Raw genomic sequence first — 16,621 nt, 5'->3', positions numbered from 1 at the left:
CTGCAGGGGCAACCACGCATCCACCCAGAAGACTGCAGAGGAAGCCCCCGGAAAGAGCCCCCATAAGCATAGGGCAGAGGCACTCCGGGAACCAGGGGTAACAGCCCACCGACCCCGCCAGGCCCCAGCCGCCCAGACATGGGCCGTGCACTGGACCTGGGCCCAAGGAGCCCGAGCGCCCCCAAACCCCCCGGCAGAGGCCCCACCCAATACCCAGGAGGGCCAAGCGCCCCAGACAGCCACAAAGTGGGTCAGCGCCTGCCCCAGCGCCCCTGGCCAAGTGCCCTGGGAGTCAAGACGTGCCCACAGGTGGGTGAAGTCGCGAGCAGTGGGGAGAGGCAACGCTGATGCCCCATCGGGAGAAACACAGGCAGGCCAGGCGACAGCAAGTCCCAGATCCAGGCCCAATCATTACCACACACACTTTCACGTCCCATAAATCCACACATCCTACCTCCCTCGACTCTGCTGGGGTGTAGTGCAGCGGGCACACCAGGAGGCCAGCAACCCCCCAGCCACCACAGACCCCGAACCAGCAGAACAATTAATTAATCCTCCTGGCCCCTCCTGCCCCGAGCAGACACCAGGAAGCAGGGGTGTGCGAAGAAGACCCCTCCCCTCACCCTTCTGGCTCTTCAATATTTTCTAATAGTGAGCAATTTAAATTGAGGGGCAGCCAAACTTGTAGAACTGGGAGCGCGGCACTCTGGGCAGCCTACATACCCAAAGAGCCCCGCCCACCAGATGCCACTCAGTGTAACCACCCCCCAAGACCTAATGTGTGTGTGTGAGTGTGTTTGATAAGTAGTAATGTCTAAGGTGTAATTAAAACAGGGGCAGGGAACTGCAGAGTGCAACCAAAGGGGACCACCTACGTGGCCCCATCCACTACACCCCACCGAACACACACGCCCCCAAAACCCTTCATGTGTGAGTGTGTGCTGTGTACAGGAGCCAGAAGGGAGAGGGGTATGGGGATATATACCGGGGGAGCTACTCTCCCCCAGAGAGGGCAGCCAGGGACTGGCTGCAATAGGCATCCCCGCTACCTGGGAGCCAACAATGGGCAGGAGGGCCTGATGTCCACCAGGCTCGGGGCCTGCAGCGACCATATTCCGGGAGCTACTGTACCCCCAGAAGGTACCCATCCCGCCCCACCCCACTCAACCCAACCCCACCCAGGAGGACCTCTACAAAAAACAAACAAACAACATCAAAAAACAAACAAACAAACCACCCGGTCACACCAGTCGCAGCAGCCCGGGCCTGAGACCCACCATCACCCAGCAACCCACCACCACCACTATGTGATAAAACTAATCAGAGGGGACCAGAGAGAATGAAATTCAGCCAATTGATGTTTTGAGGAGGCAGACATTGTTTCCATGCTAATATAATCTAAAAGAAAATTTCTAAACTGGTTAATACACAGATTGTTCTTCGCTTTCCAGTTCATGAGAATAGTTTTCTTTGCGATACATAACACTGTGACAACCATGTGTGCTGAGTTAATTTCCATGTTGATGTTGTCTAAGTCACCCAGTATGCACAGTGTGGGGCATGCAGGGATGCTACACTTTAGCCATGTTGATAGGTCCTCACAGACTTCAAGCCAGAACTTCTGGACAGGCGCAGAAAACCACAAAGCGTGTGCATAATCATCAGGTGTGTTATCTGTGCAATGTGAGCAGATGTTTGAGTGTGTTAGACCCATCCTGAACATCCTTTGTCCTGTATAGTGTGTTCTATGAAGGATTTTGTATTGTATGAGCTGTAAATTAGGATTTTGAGTCTTTATGAAGGTGTTCAAACATATTTGTGGTTAGAAGCTATGACCAGAACTGATGGATAAATCTGCCTCCCCTTTTGAGGATGGAAGAGACATTGTGTCATCTATCTTAGACAATAATTTATATATTTTTGATAGTAGTTTTGGGGTACAGATGCTTAAAAATTCTGCTACCCTAGTCGGGGGTTGTAAGTCTGGTTGGTGGAGGATATATCCATCCATCCATCCATCATCTGCCGCTTATCCGGGGGTCGGGTCGCGGGGGCAGCAGCTTGAGCAGAGAAACCCAGACGTCTCTGTCCCCGGCCACTTCCTCCAGCTCTTCCGGGGGGACCCCGAGGCGTTCCCAGGCCAGCCGAGAGACATAGTCTCTCCAACGTGTCCTGGGTCTCCCCCGGGGTCTCCTCCCAGTGGGACGTGCCCGGAACACCTCCCCAGGGAGGCGCCCAGGGGGCATCCTAACCAGATGCCCGAGCCACCTCATGTGACTCCTCTCAATGCGGAGGAGCAGCGGTTCTACTCCGAGCCCCTCCCGGATGACTGAGCTTCTCACCCTATCTCTAAGGGAGAGCCCAGACACCCTGCGGAGGAAACCCATTTCGGCCGCTTGTATTCGCGATCTTGTTCTTTCGGTCACTACCCACAACTCGTGACCATAGGTGAGGATGGGAACGTAGATTGACCAGTAAGTAGAGAGCTTCGCCTTGTGGCTCAGCTCCCTCTTCACAACGACGGGTCGGTGCAGAGCCTGCAACACTGCAGGCGCCGCACCGATCCGCCCGTCAATCTCCCGCTCCATTCGTCCGTCACTCGTGAACAAGACCCCGAGATACTTGAACTCCTCCTCTTGGGGAAGGATCTCATTCCCGACCCGGAGAGAGCATTCCACCCTTTTCCGGCTGAGAACCATAGTCTCGGATTTGGAGGTGCTGATTCTCATCCCAGCCGCTTCACACTTGGCTGCGAATCACTCCAGTGAGAGCTGAAGGTCACGGCCTGACGACGCTAACAGAACCACATCATCTGCAAAAAGCAGAGACCCGATTCTGAGGTCGCCAAATGGGACACCCTCAACGCCCTGGCTCCGCCTAGAAATTCTGTCCATAAAAGTTAGGAACAGAATCGGTGACAAAGGGCAGCCCTGACGGAGTCCAACTCTCACCGGAAACGTATCCGACTTACTGCCGGCAATGCGGACCAAACTCTGGCACCGGTCATACAGAGACCGAACGGCCCCTATCAAGGGGTCCGGCACTCCATATTCCCGGAGCACCCCCCACAGGACTCCACGAGGGACACGGTCGAACGCTTTCTCCAAGTCCACAAAACACATGTAGACTGGTTGGGCGAACTCCCATGCACCCTCCAGGATCCTGCCGAGGGTATAAAGCTGGTCCACTGTTCCACGGCCAGGACGAAAGCCACACTGCATCTCCTGAATCCGAGGCTCGATTATCCGACGGATCCTCCTCTCCAATACCCCCGAATAGACCTTACCAGGGAGGCTGAGGAGTGTGATACCCCTATAGTTGGAACACACCCTCCGGTCCCCCTTTTTAAAGAGGGGGACCACCACCCCAATCTGCCAGTCCAGAGGCACTGTCCCCGATGTCCACGCGATACTGCAGAGGCGTGTCAGCCAAGACAGCCCTACAACATCCAGAGCCTTGAGAAACTCAGGACGGACCTCATCCACCCCCGGGGCCTTGCCACCGAGGAGCTTTTTAACCACCTCGGCAACCTCAGCCCCAGAAATGGGAGGCCCCGTCTCCGAACTCTCCGACTCTGCCTCTTCCGAGCACGTGTTGGTAGGATTGAGGAGTTCCTCGAAGTACTCCCCCCACCGACTCACAACATCCCTAGTTGAGGTCAGCAAAGCCCCGTCCCCACTGTAAACAGTGTTGACTGTGAGCCGCTTCACCCCCCCTGAGACGCCGGATGGTGGACCAGAATCTTTTCGAGGCCGTCCGGAAATCGTTCTCCATGGTCTCACCGAACTCCTCCCAGGCCCGAGTTTTTGCCTCAGCAACCGCCGAAGCCATGGCCCGTCTGGCCCGTCGGTACCTATCAGCTTCTTCCAGGGTCCCACTGGCCAAAAAGGCCCGATAGGACTCCTTCTTCAGCTGTCCACCAGCAGGTTCGAGGGTTGCCGCCACGACAGGCACCGACCACCTTACGGCCACAACTCCGACCAGCTGCCTCGGCAATGGAGTCACGGAACATGGCCCATTCGGACTCAATGTCCCCCACCTCAAATATGGTTGAAGCTCTGCCGGAGGTGGGAGTTAAAGCTCCTTCTGACGGGGGATTCTGACAAACGCTCCCAGCAGACCCTCACAATACGTTTGGGCCTGCCAGGTCTGATCGGCATCCTCCCCCACCAGCGGAGCCAACTCACCACCAGGTGGTGATCAGCTCCGCCCCTCTCTTCACCCGAGTGTCCAGGACATACGGCCGCAAGTCCGATGATACAACCACAAAGTTGATCATCGAACTGCGGCCAAGGGTGTCCTGGTGCCAAGTGCACATATGGACACCCTTATGCCTGAACATGGTGTTCGTTATGGACAGTCTATGACTGGCACAGAAGTCCAACAACATAACACCACTCTGATTCAGATCGGGGGGGCCGTTCCTCCCAATCACACCCCTCCAGGTCTCACTGTCATTGCCCACGTGAGCATTGAAGTCCCCCAGCAGAATGAGGGAGTCTCCGGTAGGAGCATTCTCCAGTGCCTCCCCCAGAGACTCCAAAAAGGGTATGTACTCTGAACTGCTGTTTGGCGCATAGGCACAAACAACAGTCAGGACTCGTCCCCCCACCCAAAGGCGGAGGGAGGCTACCCTCTCGTTCACTGGGGTAAACCCCAATGTACTGGCACACAGCCGGGGGGCAATAAGTATGCCCACACCTGCTCTGCGCCTCTCACCACGGGCAACTCCAGAGTGGAAGAGAGTCCAACCCCTCTCAAGAGTACTGGTTCCAGATCCCAAGCCGTGCGTCGAGGTGAGTCCGACTATATCTAACGGTCTGATGAAGTTTCAACAATAAACAACAAACTTTGTATTATGAGAAAGAACCAGACTCATTCTTTAGGAATCCGAAAATAAGCTCTATTTTACGAGTTATGCACGAATTCGGATTCTCCTATAAAACGAATTCCTTAACTCAAACCAAGTTAAGACTGCTTTGTCCTTCATATTTATTCATGTCTAATCAAGTTTCAATGATAAACAACGTTGTACTTTGTAGAATGAGAAAGAACTTCTTCAGCAATAAGCATCTCTCGACAAATGACGAAATACAGATTTTGCTATAAAATTAATTGCTATCAGCCTGACTTAAAACTGTTTGTCTTCCTTATTTATCCACTTCAAATCAAGTTTCAACAATTAAAAAAATTTTGTAGTTTGAGAAAGAACAACTTAATCTTGAGCAATCAGTATAAAAAGAGGGTAAGCAAAGGTGCGAATGTCAAACCATACATGATCAAAACAGGGAGCGGAGGTGTTTGGCTGAGACAAGGTGTGAATGTCCACCCATAATTAATGAAAAGCGGGCAACAAGTAGGTTCGAATGCCCAACCATACATCATCAAAAGCAGGAGTGGATATGTTCGGCTACAAGAAGGTTTGAACGTCTGACCATAGTTTGTAAAAAGCGGGTAAGAAAAGGTTCGAATACCCAAACATACACCATCAAAGGAGGGAGCGGAGGTGTTCCGCTGTAAGAAGGTGTGAATGTCCGACCATAGTTGGTAAAAAACGGGTAAGAAAAGGTTAAAATACCCGACTGTACACAATCAGTAGCGGGTGCGGTGTTGTTTGGCTACTAAAAAGTGTGAAAGTCCGACCATGGTTTGTAAAAAGCGGGTAAGAAAAGGTGCGAATGCCCGAAAATGTATGATCAAAAGAGGGAGCGGAGGTGTTCGGCTGCAAGAAGGTGTGAATGTACACCCATAATTACTGAAAAATGGGTAAGAAAAGGTGCGAATGCCCAACTATACATAATCAAAAGCAGGAGTGGATGTGTTCGGCTCCAAGAAGGGTTGAATGTCTGACCATAGTTTGTAAAAAGCAGGTAAGAAAAGGTTTGACTGCCCGAACATACACCATCAAAAGAGGGAGCGGAGGTGTTCCGCTGTAAGAAGGTGTGAATGTCCGACCATAGTTGGTAAAAAGCGGGTAAGAAAAGGTTAAAATACCCGACTGTACACAATCAATAGCGGGAGCGGAGTTGTTCAGCTACTAAAAGATGTGAAAGTCCGACTATGGTTTGTAAAAAGCGGGTAAGAAAAGGTGCTAATGCCCGACAATGTATGATCAAAAGAGGGAGCGGAGGTGTTCGGCTGCAAGAAGGTCTGAATGTCCAACCATAATTTGTAAAAACCGGGAAGGAAAGGCTCGAAAGCCCGACTATACACCATCAAAAGCGGGAGCAGAGTGGTTCAGCTGCAAGAAGGTCTGAATGTCCATCAATAATTGCTTTAAAACATGAAAGAAAATTTTCGAATATCATCCGCACATGATCATAAGAAGGAGAGGAGGTGTTCAGCTGCAAGAAGGTGTGAATGCCCACCCATAATTCCTGAAAAATGGGTAAAAAAAGGTGCGAATGCCCAACCATACATTATCAAAAGCAGGTGTGAATGTCAGATCATAATTTGCAAAAAGCTGATGAGAAAGGGTGAAAATGCCCGACTATACACCATCAAATGCGGGAGCGGAGGTGTTCGGCTCTGAGTAGGTGTGAATGTCCGACCATAATTGCTGAAAAATGTGTTAGAAAAGGAAAGAATGCCGGACCATACATCATCAAAAGCGAGAGAGGTGGTGTTCGGCTGCAAAAAGGTGTAAATGTTCGACTAAAGTTTGTAAAAAGCGGGTAAGACATGGTGCGAATGCCTGACAAGGTATGATCAAAAGCAGGAGCGGAGGTGTTCAGCTGCAAGAAGGTCTAAATGTCCATCAATAATTGCTAGAAAACATGAAAGAAAATTTTCGAAAATCAAACCGCACATGATCATAAGTGGGAGAGGAGGTGTTCAGCTGCAAGAAGGTGTGAATGTCCACCCATTATTCCTGACAAATGGGTAAAAAAAAGGTGCGAATGCCCAACCATACATCATCAAAAGCAGGAGTGGATGTGTTCGGCTACAAGAAGGTGTGAACGTCCAACCAAAGTTTGTAAAAAGCAGTTAAGAAAAGGTTTGAATATCCAACCAAACATAATCAAAAGCGGGAGCATAGCTTTTCGACTGCAAGTAGGTGTGAATGTCAGATCATAATTTGCAAAAAGCTGATGAGAAAGGGTGAGAATGTCCGACTGCACACCATCAAATGCGGGAGCGGAGTTGTTCGGCTGTGAGTAGGTGTGAATCTCCGACCGTAATTTCTGAAAAATGTGTTAGAAAAGGTAAGAATGCCGGTCCATACATCATCAAAAGCGAGAGAGGTGGTGTTCGGCTGCAAGTAGGTGTGAATGTCCAGCCATAATTACTCACAAACGGGTAAGAAAAGGTAGTATTGCCAGACCATACATGATCAAAACAGGGAGCGGAGGTGGTTCAGCTGCAAGAAGGTGTGAATGACTCAATAAAGTTCAAATATATTAACAAAAGCGGGAGGAGAGGTCTTCGGATGAGAGTGGTTGAGAATTTCCAACCATAATCTATAAAATTCGGTGAAAAAAAGGTGTGATAGAACACTAAAAGGTGGAGCGGAAATGTTCGGCTGCAAGAAGGTGTGAATGTCCGACTATATTTGGTGAAAAGCAGGTGAAGCAAGGTCTGAATGCCCAACCTTACATTATCAAAAGCGAGATCAGAGGTGTTTGGCTGCAAGAAGGCCATAGTTTGCCAAAAGCGGGTAAGCTGCGAATGACCAACTAAATATCAACAAAAGTGGGGGCGGAGGTCTTCGGATGCAACTGGGTGTGAACATCCCACCATACAAGTATGGTGGAGAGGAAGCTGTGAACAGCCGACCATAGTTTGCAAAAAGCGGGTGAGACAAGGTGCGAATGTCCAACCATACATGATCAAAACAGGGAGCAGAGGTGTTTGGCTGTGACAAGGTGTGAATGTCCACCCAAAATTAATGAAAAGCGGGCAAAAAGTAGGTTTGAATGCCCAAGCATACATCATCAAAAGAAGGAGTGGATGTGTTCGGCTACAAGAAGGTTTGAATGTCCGAGCATAGTTTGTAAAAAGCGGGTAAGAAAAGGTTCAAATGCCCAAACATACACCATCAAAAGAGGGAGCGGAGGTTTTCCGCTGTAAGAAGGTGTGAATGTCCGACCATAGTTGGTAAAAAGTGGGTAAGAAAAGGTTAAAATACCCGACTGTACACAATCAATAGGGGGAGCGGAGTTTGTAAAAAGCAGTTAAGAAAAGGTTCGAATATCCAACCAAACATAATCAAAAGCGGGAGCAGAGCTGTTCGACTGCAAGTAGGTGTGAATGTCCAGCCATAATTACTCACAAACGGGTAAGAAAAGGTAGTATTGCCAGACCATACATGATCAAAACAGGGAGCTGAGGTGGTTCAGCACCAAGGTGTGAATGTCTGACTATAGTTTGTAAAAAGCGGGTAAGATAAGGTGCGAATGCCCGGCAATGTATAATCAAAAGAGGGAGCAGAGGTTTTCGGCTACAAGAAGGTTTGAATGTCCGACCATAGTTTGTAAAAAGCGGGTAAGAAAAGGTTCAAATGCTTGACTATACACCATCAAAAGCGGGAGCGGAGATGTTCCGCTGTAAGACGGTGTGAATGTCCGACCATCGTTTGTAAAAAGCTGGTAAGAAAAGGTTCGAATGCCAGAATATATACCATCAAAAGCGGATGCGGAGGTGTTCGGCTGCAAGAAGGTGTGAACGTCCGACCAAAGTTGGCAAAAAGCAGTAAAGAAAAGGTTCGAATATCCAAACATAATTAAAAGCGAGAGAGATTTTGTTCAGCTGCAAGTAGGTGTGAATATCCAGCCATAATTACTCACAAACGGGTAAGAAAATGTAGTATTGCCAGACCATACATGATCAAAACAGGGAGCTGAGGTGGTTTAGCTGCAAAAAGGGGTGAATGTCCAACTAAAGTTCAAATATATTAACAAAAGCGGGAGGAGAGGTCTTCGTATTAGAGTGGTTGAAATTTCCAACCATAATCTATAAAATGCGGTGAAAAAAAAAGGTGTGAAGGAATGAATTTTATAGCAAAATCCGAAATCATGCATAACTCCGCAAAAGGAACGTATTGCTCAACCAAAGGGATGCTTCTTTCTCATTCAGGGTAATATGAGGAACTTTATGCTTGATACATTTTAGACATGGATAACTATGAAGGACAAAGCAATTTTAACTTGGTTTGAGCAAAGCAATTCATTTTATAGGAAAATCCGAAATCGTGTAGGACTCATGAAAGTAAGCTTATTCTCGGATTCCTGATCCTCCAGTGTTGCTCTTTCCTATACTGCAAAATACAGCCTTGTTCTTTGTTGAAATCGATATAGACATTGATAAATATGAAGGACAAAGCAGTTTCCACTTTGTTTGAGTGAAGGAATTAATTTTATAGCAAAATCCCAAATCAAGCAGAACGTATGAAAATAAGCTTGTTTTCGGATTCCTGATCCTTCAGTGTTGCTATTTCTTCTACTGCAAAATACAATGTTGTTCTTTGTTGAAGTCAATCTAGACATTGATAAATATGAAGGACAAAGCAGTTTTAACATAGTTTGAGTAAAGGAATTCATTTTATACATAAAATCCCAAATCATGCAGAACGTATGAAAATAAGCTTATTCTCGGATTCCTGTTCCTTCAAGTGTTGCTCTTTCTACTACTGCAAAATACAATGTTGTTCTTTGTTGAAGTAAATCTAGACATTGATAAATATGAAGGACAAAGCAGTTTTCACTTGGTTTGAGTGAAGGATTTGCAGCTGAAAACCTCCCGCTCCCGCTTTTGATTGTGTATAGTCGGGCTTTCGAGCCTTTTCTTACCCGGTTTTTAGAAATTATGGTTGGACATTCAGACCTTGCAGCCGAAGACCTCCACTCCCTCTTTTGATCATACATTGTCGGGCATTCGCACCTTGTCTTACCCGCTTTTTACAAACTATAGTCAGACATTCACACCTTGCAGCTGAACCACCTCAGCTCCCTGTTTTGATCATGTATGGTCTGGCAATACTACCTTTTCTTACCCGTTTGTGAGTAATTATGGCTGGACATTCACACCTACTTGCAGTCGAACAGCTCTGCTCCCGCTTTTGATGGTATATATTCGGGCATTCCAACCATTTCTTAACTGCTTTTTGCAAACTTTGGTCGGACGTTCACACCTTCTTGCAGCCGAACACCTCCACTTCCGCTTTTGATGGTATATATTCGGGCATTCGAACCTTTTCTTAGCAGCTTTTTACAAACCATGGTTGAACTTTCACACCTTCTTGTAGCCGAACACCTCCGCTTCCGCTTTTGATGGTATATATTCAGGCATTCGAACCTTTTCTTAGCAGCTTTTTACAAACTATGGTCGGACATTCAAACCTTCTTGTAGCCGAAAACCTCCGCTCCCTCTTTTGTTCATACATTGTCGGGCATTCGCACCTTTTCTTACCCGTTTTTTACAAACCATGGTCGGACTGTCACACATTCTTGTAGCCAAACACATCCGCTCCCGCTATTGATTGTGTACAGTCGGGTATTTTAACCTTTTCTTACCCACTTTTTACCAACTATGGTCGGACATTCACACCTTCTTACAGCGGAATACGTCCGCTCCCTCTTTTGATGGTGTATGTTTGGGCATTCGAACCTTTTCTTACCCGCTTTTTACAAACTATGCTCGGACATTCAAACCTTCTTGTAGCCGAACACATCCACTCCTTCTTTTGATGATGTATGCTTGGGCATTCAAACCTACTTTTTGCCCGCTTTTCATTAATTTTGGGTGGACATTCACACCTTGTCACAGCCAAACACCTCTGCTCCCTGTTTTGATCATGTATGGTTGGACATTCGCACCTTGTCTCACCCGCTTTTTGCAAACTATGGTCGGCTGTTCACAGCTTCCTCTCCACCATACTTGTATGGTGGGATATTCACACCCACTTGCATCCGAAGACCTTTTGTTGATATTTAGTCGGTCATTCGCAGCTTACCCGCTTTTGGCAAACTATGGCCTTCATGCAGCCAAACACCTCTGATCTCGCTTTCGATGATGTAAGGTTGGGCATTCAGACCTTGCTTCACCTGCTTTTCACCAAATATAGTCAGACATTCACACCTTCTTGCAGCCGAACACTTCCGCTCCACCTTTCAGTGTTCTATAACACCTTTTTTTTCACCGCATTTTATAGATTATGGTTGGAAATTCTCAACCACTCTCATCCGAAGACCTCTCCTCCCGCTTTTGTTAATATATTTGAACTTTAGTCGGACGTTCACACCTTCTTGCAGCCGAACACCACCTCTCCCGCTTTTGATGATGTATGGACCGGCATTCTTACCTTTTCTAACACATTTTTCAGCAATTATGGTCGGAGATTCACACTTACTCACAGCCGAACAACTCCGCTCCCGCATTTGATGGTGTATAGTCGGGCATTCTCACCCTTTCTCATCAGCTTTTTGCAAATTATGATCTGACATTCACACCTGCTTTTGATAATGTATGGTTGGGCATTCGCACCTTTTCTTACCCATTTTTCAGTAATTATGGGTGGACATTCACACCTTCTTGCAGCTGAACACCTCCTCTCCCGCTATTGATTGTGTACAGTCGGGTATTTTAACCTTTTCTTACCCGCTTTTTACCAAATATGGTCGGACATTCACACCGTCTTACAGCGGAACACCTCTGCTCCCGCTTTTGATGGTGTATAGTCAGGCATTTGAACCTTTTCTTACCCGCTTTTTACAATCTATGGTCGGACATTCAAACCTTCTTGTAGCCGAAAACCTCCGCTCCCTCTTTTGATTATACATTGTTGGGCATTCGCACCTTATTTACAAACTATAGTCACACATTCACACCTTGCAGCTGAGCCACCTCAGCTCCCTGTTTTGATAGTGTATGTTCGGGCATTCGAACCTATTCTTACCCCCTTTTTACAAACTATGCTTGGAGATTCACACCTACTCACAGCTGAACAACTCCGCTCCCGCATTTGATGATGTCTTGTCCGGCATTCTAGTCTCTTCTAACACATTTTTCAGCAATTATGGTCGGACATTCACACCTACTCACAGCCGAACACTTCCGCTCCCGCATTTGATGGTGTATAGCCGGGCATTCTCACCCTTTCTCATCAGCTTTTTGCAAATTATGATCTGACATTCACACCTACTTGCAGTTGAACAGCTCTGCTCCCGCTTTTGATTATGTTTGGTTGGATATTCGAACCTTTTCTTAACTGCTTTTTACAAACTTTGGTCGGACGTTCACACCTTCTTGCAGCCGAACACATCCACTTCCACTTTTGATGGTATATATTCGGGCATTCGAACCTTTTCTTACCCGCTTTTTACAAACCGTGGTCGGACTTTCACACCTTCTTGTAGCCAAACAACTCCGCTCCTGCTATTGATTGTGTACAGTCGGGTATTTTAACCTTTTCTTACCCGCTTTTTACCAACTATGGTCGGACATTTACACCTTCTTACAGCGGAACACCTCCGCTCCCGCTTTTGATGGTGTATAGTCAGGCATTTGAACCTTTTCTTACCCGCTTTTTACAAACTATGGTCGGACATTCAAACCTTCTTGTAGCCGAAAACCTCCGCTCCCTCTTTTGATCATACATTGTCGGGCATTAGCACCTTTTCTTACCCGCTTTTTACAAACCATAGTCGGACTTTCACATCTTTTAGTAGCCGAACAACTCCGCTCCCGCTATTGATTGTGTACAGTCGGGTATTTTAACCTTTTCTTACCCGCTTTTTACCAACTATGGTCGGACATTCACACCTTCTTACAGCGGAACACCTCCGCTCCCTCCTTTGATGGTGTATGTTCGGGCATTCGAACCTTTTCTTACCCGCTTTTTACAAACTATGGTCAGACGTTCAAACCTTCTTGTAGCCGAACATATCCACTCCTGCTTTTGATGATGTATGGTTGGGCATTTGAACCTAGTTGTTGCCCGCTTTTCATTAATTATGGGTGGACATTCACACCTTGTCTCAGCCAAACACCTCCGCTCCCTGTTTTGATCATGTATGGTTTGACATTCGCACCTTTGCCCACCCTCTTTTTATACTGATTGCTCAAGATTAATTTGTTCTTTCCTAAACTACAAAATTTTTTTAATTGTTGAAACTTGATTTGAAGTGGATAAATAAGGAAGACAAACAGTTTTAAGTCAGGCTGATAGCAATTAATTTTATAGCAAAATCTGTATTTCGTCATTTGTCGAGAGATGCTTATTGCTGAAGAAGTTCTTTCTCATTCTACAAAGTACAACGTTGTTTATCATTGAAACTTGATTAGACATGAATAAATATGAAGGACAAAGCAGTCTTAACTTGGTTTGAGTTAAGGAATTCGTTTTATAGGAGAATCCGAATTCGTGCATAACTCGTAAAATAGAGCTTATTTTCGGATTCCTGAAGAATGAGTCTGGTTCTTTCTCATAATACAAAGTTTGTTGTTTATTGTTGAAACTTCATCAGACCGTTAGATATAGTCGGACTCACCTCGACGCACGGCTTGGGATCTGGAACCAGTACTCTTGAGAGGGGTTGGACTCTCTTCCACTCTGGAGTTGCCCGTGGTGAGAGGCGCAGAGCAGGTGTGGGCATACTTATTGCCCCCCGGCTGTGTGCCAGTACATTGGGGTTTACCCCAGTGAACGAGAGGGTAGCCTCCCTCCGCCTTGGGTGGGGGGACGAGTCCTGACTGTTATTTGTGCCTATGCGCCAAACAGCAGTTCAGAGTACCTACCCTTTTTGGAGTCTCTGGGGGAGGCACTGGAGAATGCTCCTACCGGAGACTCCCTCATTCTGCTGGGGGACTTCAATGCTCACGTGGGCAATGACAGTGAGACCTGGAGGGGTGTGATTGGGAGGAACGGCCCCCCCGATCTGAATCAGAGTGGTGTTATGTTGTTGGACTTCTGTGCCAGTCATAGACTGTCCATAACGAACACCATGTTCAGGCATAAGGGTGTCCATATGTGCACTTGGCACCAGGACACCCTTGGCCGCAGTTCGATGATCGACTTTGTGGTTGTATCATCGGACTTGCGGCCGTATGTCCTGGACACTCGGGTGAAGAGAGGGGCGGAGCTGTCAACTGATCACCACCTGGTGGTGAGTTGGCTCCGCTGGTGGGGGAGGATGCCGATCAGACCTGGCAGGCCCAAACGTATTGTGAGGGTCTGCTGGGAGCGTTTGTCAGAATCCCCCGTCAGAAGGAGCTTTAACTCCCACCTCCGGCAGAGCTTCAACCATATTTGAGGTGGGGGATATTGAGTCCGAATGGGCCATGTTCCGTGACTCCATTGCCGAGGCAGCTGGTCGGAGTTGTGGCCGTAAGGTGGTCGGTGCCTGTCGTGGCGGCAACCCTCGAACCTGCTGGTGGACACCAGTGGTGAGGGAAGCCGTCAAGCTGAAGAAGGAGTCCTATCGGGCCTTTTTGGCCAGTGGGACCCTGGAAGAAGCTGATAGGTACCGACGGGCCAGACGGGCCACGGCTTCGGCGGTTGCTGAGGCAAAAACTCGGGCCTGGGAGGAGTTCGGTGAGACCATGGAGAACGATTTCCGGACGGCCTCGAAAAGATTCTGGTCCACCATCCGGCGTCTCAGGGGGGGGGAAGCGGCTCACAGTCAACACTGTTTACAGTGGGGACGGGGCTTTGCTGACCTCAACTAGGGATGTTGTGAGTCGGCTGGGGGAGTACTTCGAGGAACTCCTCAATCCTACCAACACGTGCTCGGAAGAGGCAGAGTCGGAGAGCTCGGAGACGGGGCCTCCCATTTCTGGGGCTGAGGTTGCCGAGGTGGTTAAAAAGCTCCTCGGTGGCAAGGCCCCGGGGGTGGATGAGGTCCGTCCTGAGTTTCTCAAGGCTCTGGATGTTGTAGGGCTGTCTTGGCTGACACGCCTCTGCAGTATCGCGTGGACATCGGGGACAGTGCCTCTGGACTGGCAGATTGGGGTGGTGGTCCCCCTCTTATAAAAGGGGGACCGGAGGGTGTGTTCCAACTATAGGGGTATCACACTCCTCAGCCTCCCTGGTAAGGTCTATTCGGGGGTATTGGAGAGGAGGATCCGTCGGATAATCGAGCCTCGGATTCAGGAGATGCAGTGTGGCTTTCGTCCTGGCCGTGGAACAGTGGACCAGCTCTATACCCTCGGCAGGATCCTGGAGGGTGCATGGGAGTTCGCCCAACCAGTCTACATGTGTTTTGTGGACTTGGAGAAAGCGTTCGACCGTGTCCCTCGTGGAGTCCTGTGGGGGGTGCTCCGGGAATATGGAGTGCCGGACCCCTTGATAGGGGCCGTTCGGTCTCTGTATGACCGGTGCCAGAGTTTGGTCCGCATTGCCGGCAGTAAGTCGGATACGTTTCCGGTGAGAGTTGGACTCCGTCAGGGCTGCCCTTTGTCACCGATTCTGTTCTCAGAATTATGGACAGAATTTCTAGGCGGAACCAGGGCGTTGAGGGTGTCCCATTTGGCGACCTCAGAATCGGGTCTCTGCTTTTTTGCAGATGATGTGGTTCTGTTAGCGTCGTCAGGCCGTGACCTTCAGCTCTCACTGGAGTGATTCGCAGCCGAGTGTGAAGCGGCTGGGATGAGAATCAGCACCTCCAAATCCGAGACTATGGTTCTCAGCCGGAAAAGGGTGGAATGCTCTCTCCGGGTCGGGAATGAGATCCTTCCCCAAGAGGAGGAGTTCAAGTATCTCGGGGTCTTGTTCACGAGTGACGGACGAATGGAGCGGGAGATTGACGGGCGGATCGGTGCGGCGCCTGCAGTGTTGCAGGCTCTGCACCGACCCGTCGTTGTGAAGAGGGAGCTGAGCCAGAAGGCGAAGCTCTCTACTTACTGGTCAATCTACGTTCCCATCCTCACCTATGGTCACGAGTTGTGGGTAGTGACCGAAAGAACAAGATCGCGAATACAAGCGGCCGAAATGGGTTTCCTCCGCAGGGTGTCTGGGCTCTCCCTTAGAGATAGGGTGAGAAGCTCAGTCATCCGGGAGGGGCTCGGAGTAGAACCGCTGCTCCTCCGCATTGAGAGGAGTCAGATGAGGTGGCTCGGGCATCTGGTTAGGATGCCCCCTGGGCGCCTCCCTGGGGAGGTGTTCCGGGCACGTCCCACTGGGAGGAGACCCCGGGGGAGACCCAGGACACGTTGGAGAGACTATGTCTCTCGGCTGGCCTGGGAACGCCTCGGGGTCCCCCCGGAAGAGCTGGAGGAAGTGGCCGGGGACAGAGACGTCTGGGTTTCTCTGCTCAAGCTCCTGCCCCCGCGACCCGACCCCCGGATAAGCGGCAGATGATGGATGGATGGATGGATATATCCTCCACCAACCAGACTTACAACCCCCGACTAGGGTAGCAGAATTTCTAAGCATCTGTACCCCAAAACTACTATCAAAAATATATAAATTATTGTCTAAGATAGATGACACAATGTCTCTTCCATCCTCAAAATGGGAGGCAGATTTATCCATCAGTTCTGGTCATAGCTTCTAACCACAAATATGTTTGAACACCTTCATAAAGACTCGAAATCCTAATTTACAGCTCATACAATACAAAATCCTTCATAGAACACACTATACAGGACAAAGGATGTTCAGGATGGGTCTAACACACTCAAACAT

The sequence above is a fragment of the Leuresthes tenuis genome, unplaced genomic scaffold (assembly GCF_036924035.1).
Source record: "Leuresthes tenuis unplaced genomic scaffold, fLeuTen1.0.hap1 SCAF_19, whole genome shotgun sequence".
NCBI classification, from domain to species: Eukaryota; Metazoa; Chordata; class Actinopteri; order Atheriniformes; family Atherinopsidae; genus Leuresthes; species Leuresthes tenuis.
This window is presented reverse-complemented; position numbering follows the sequence as displayed.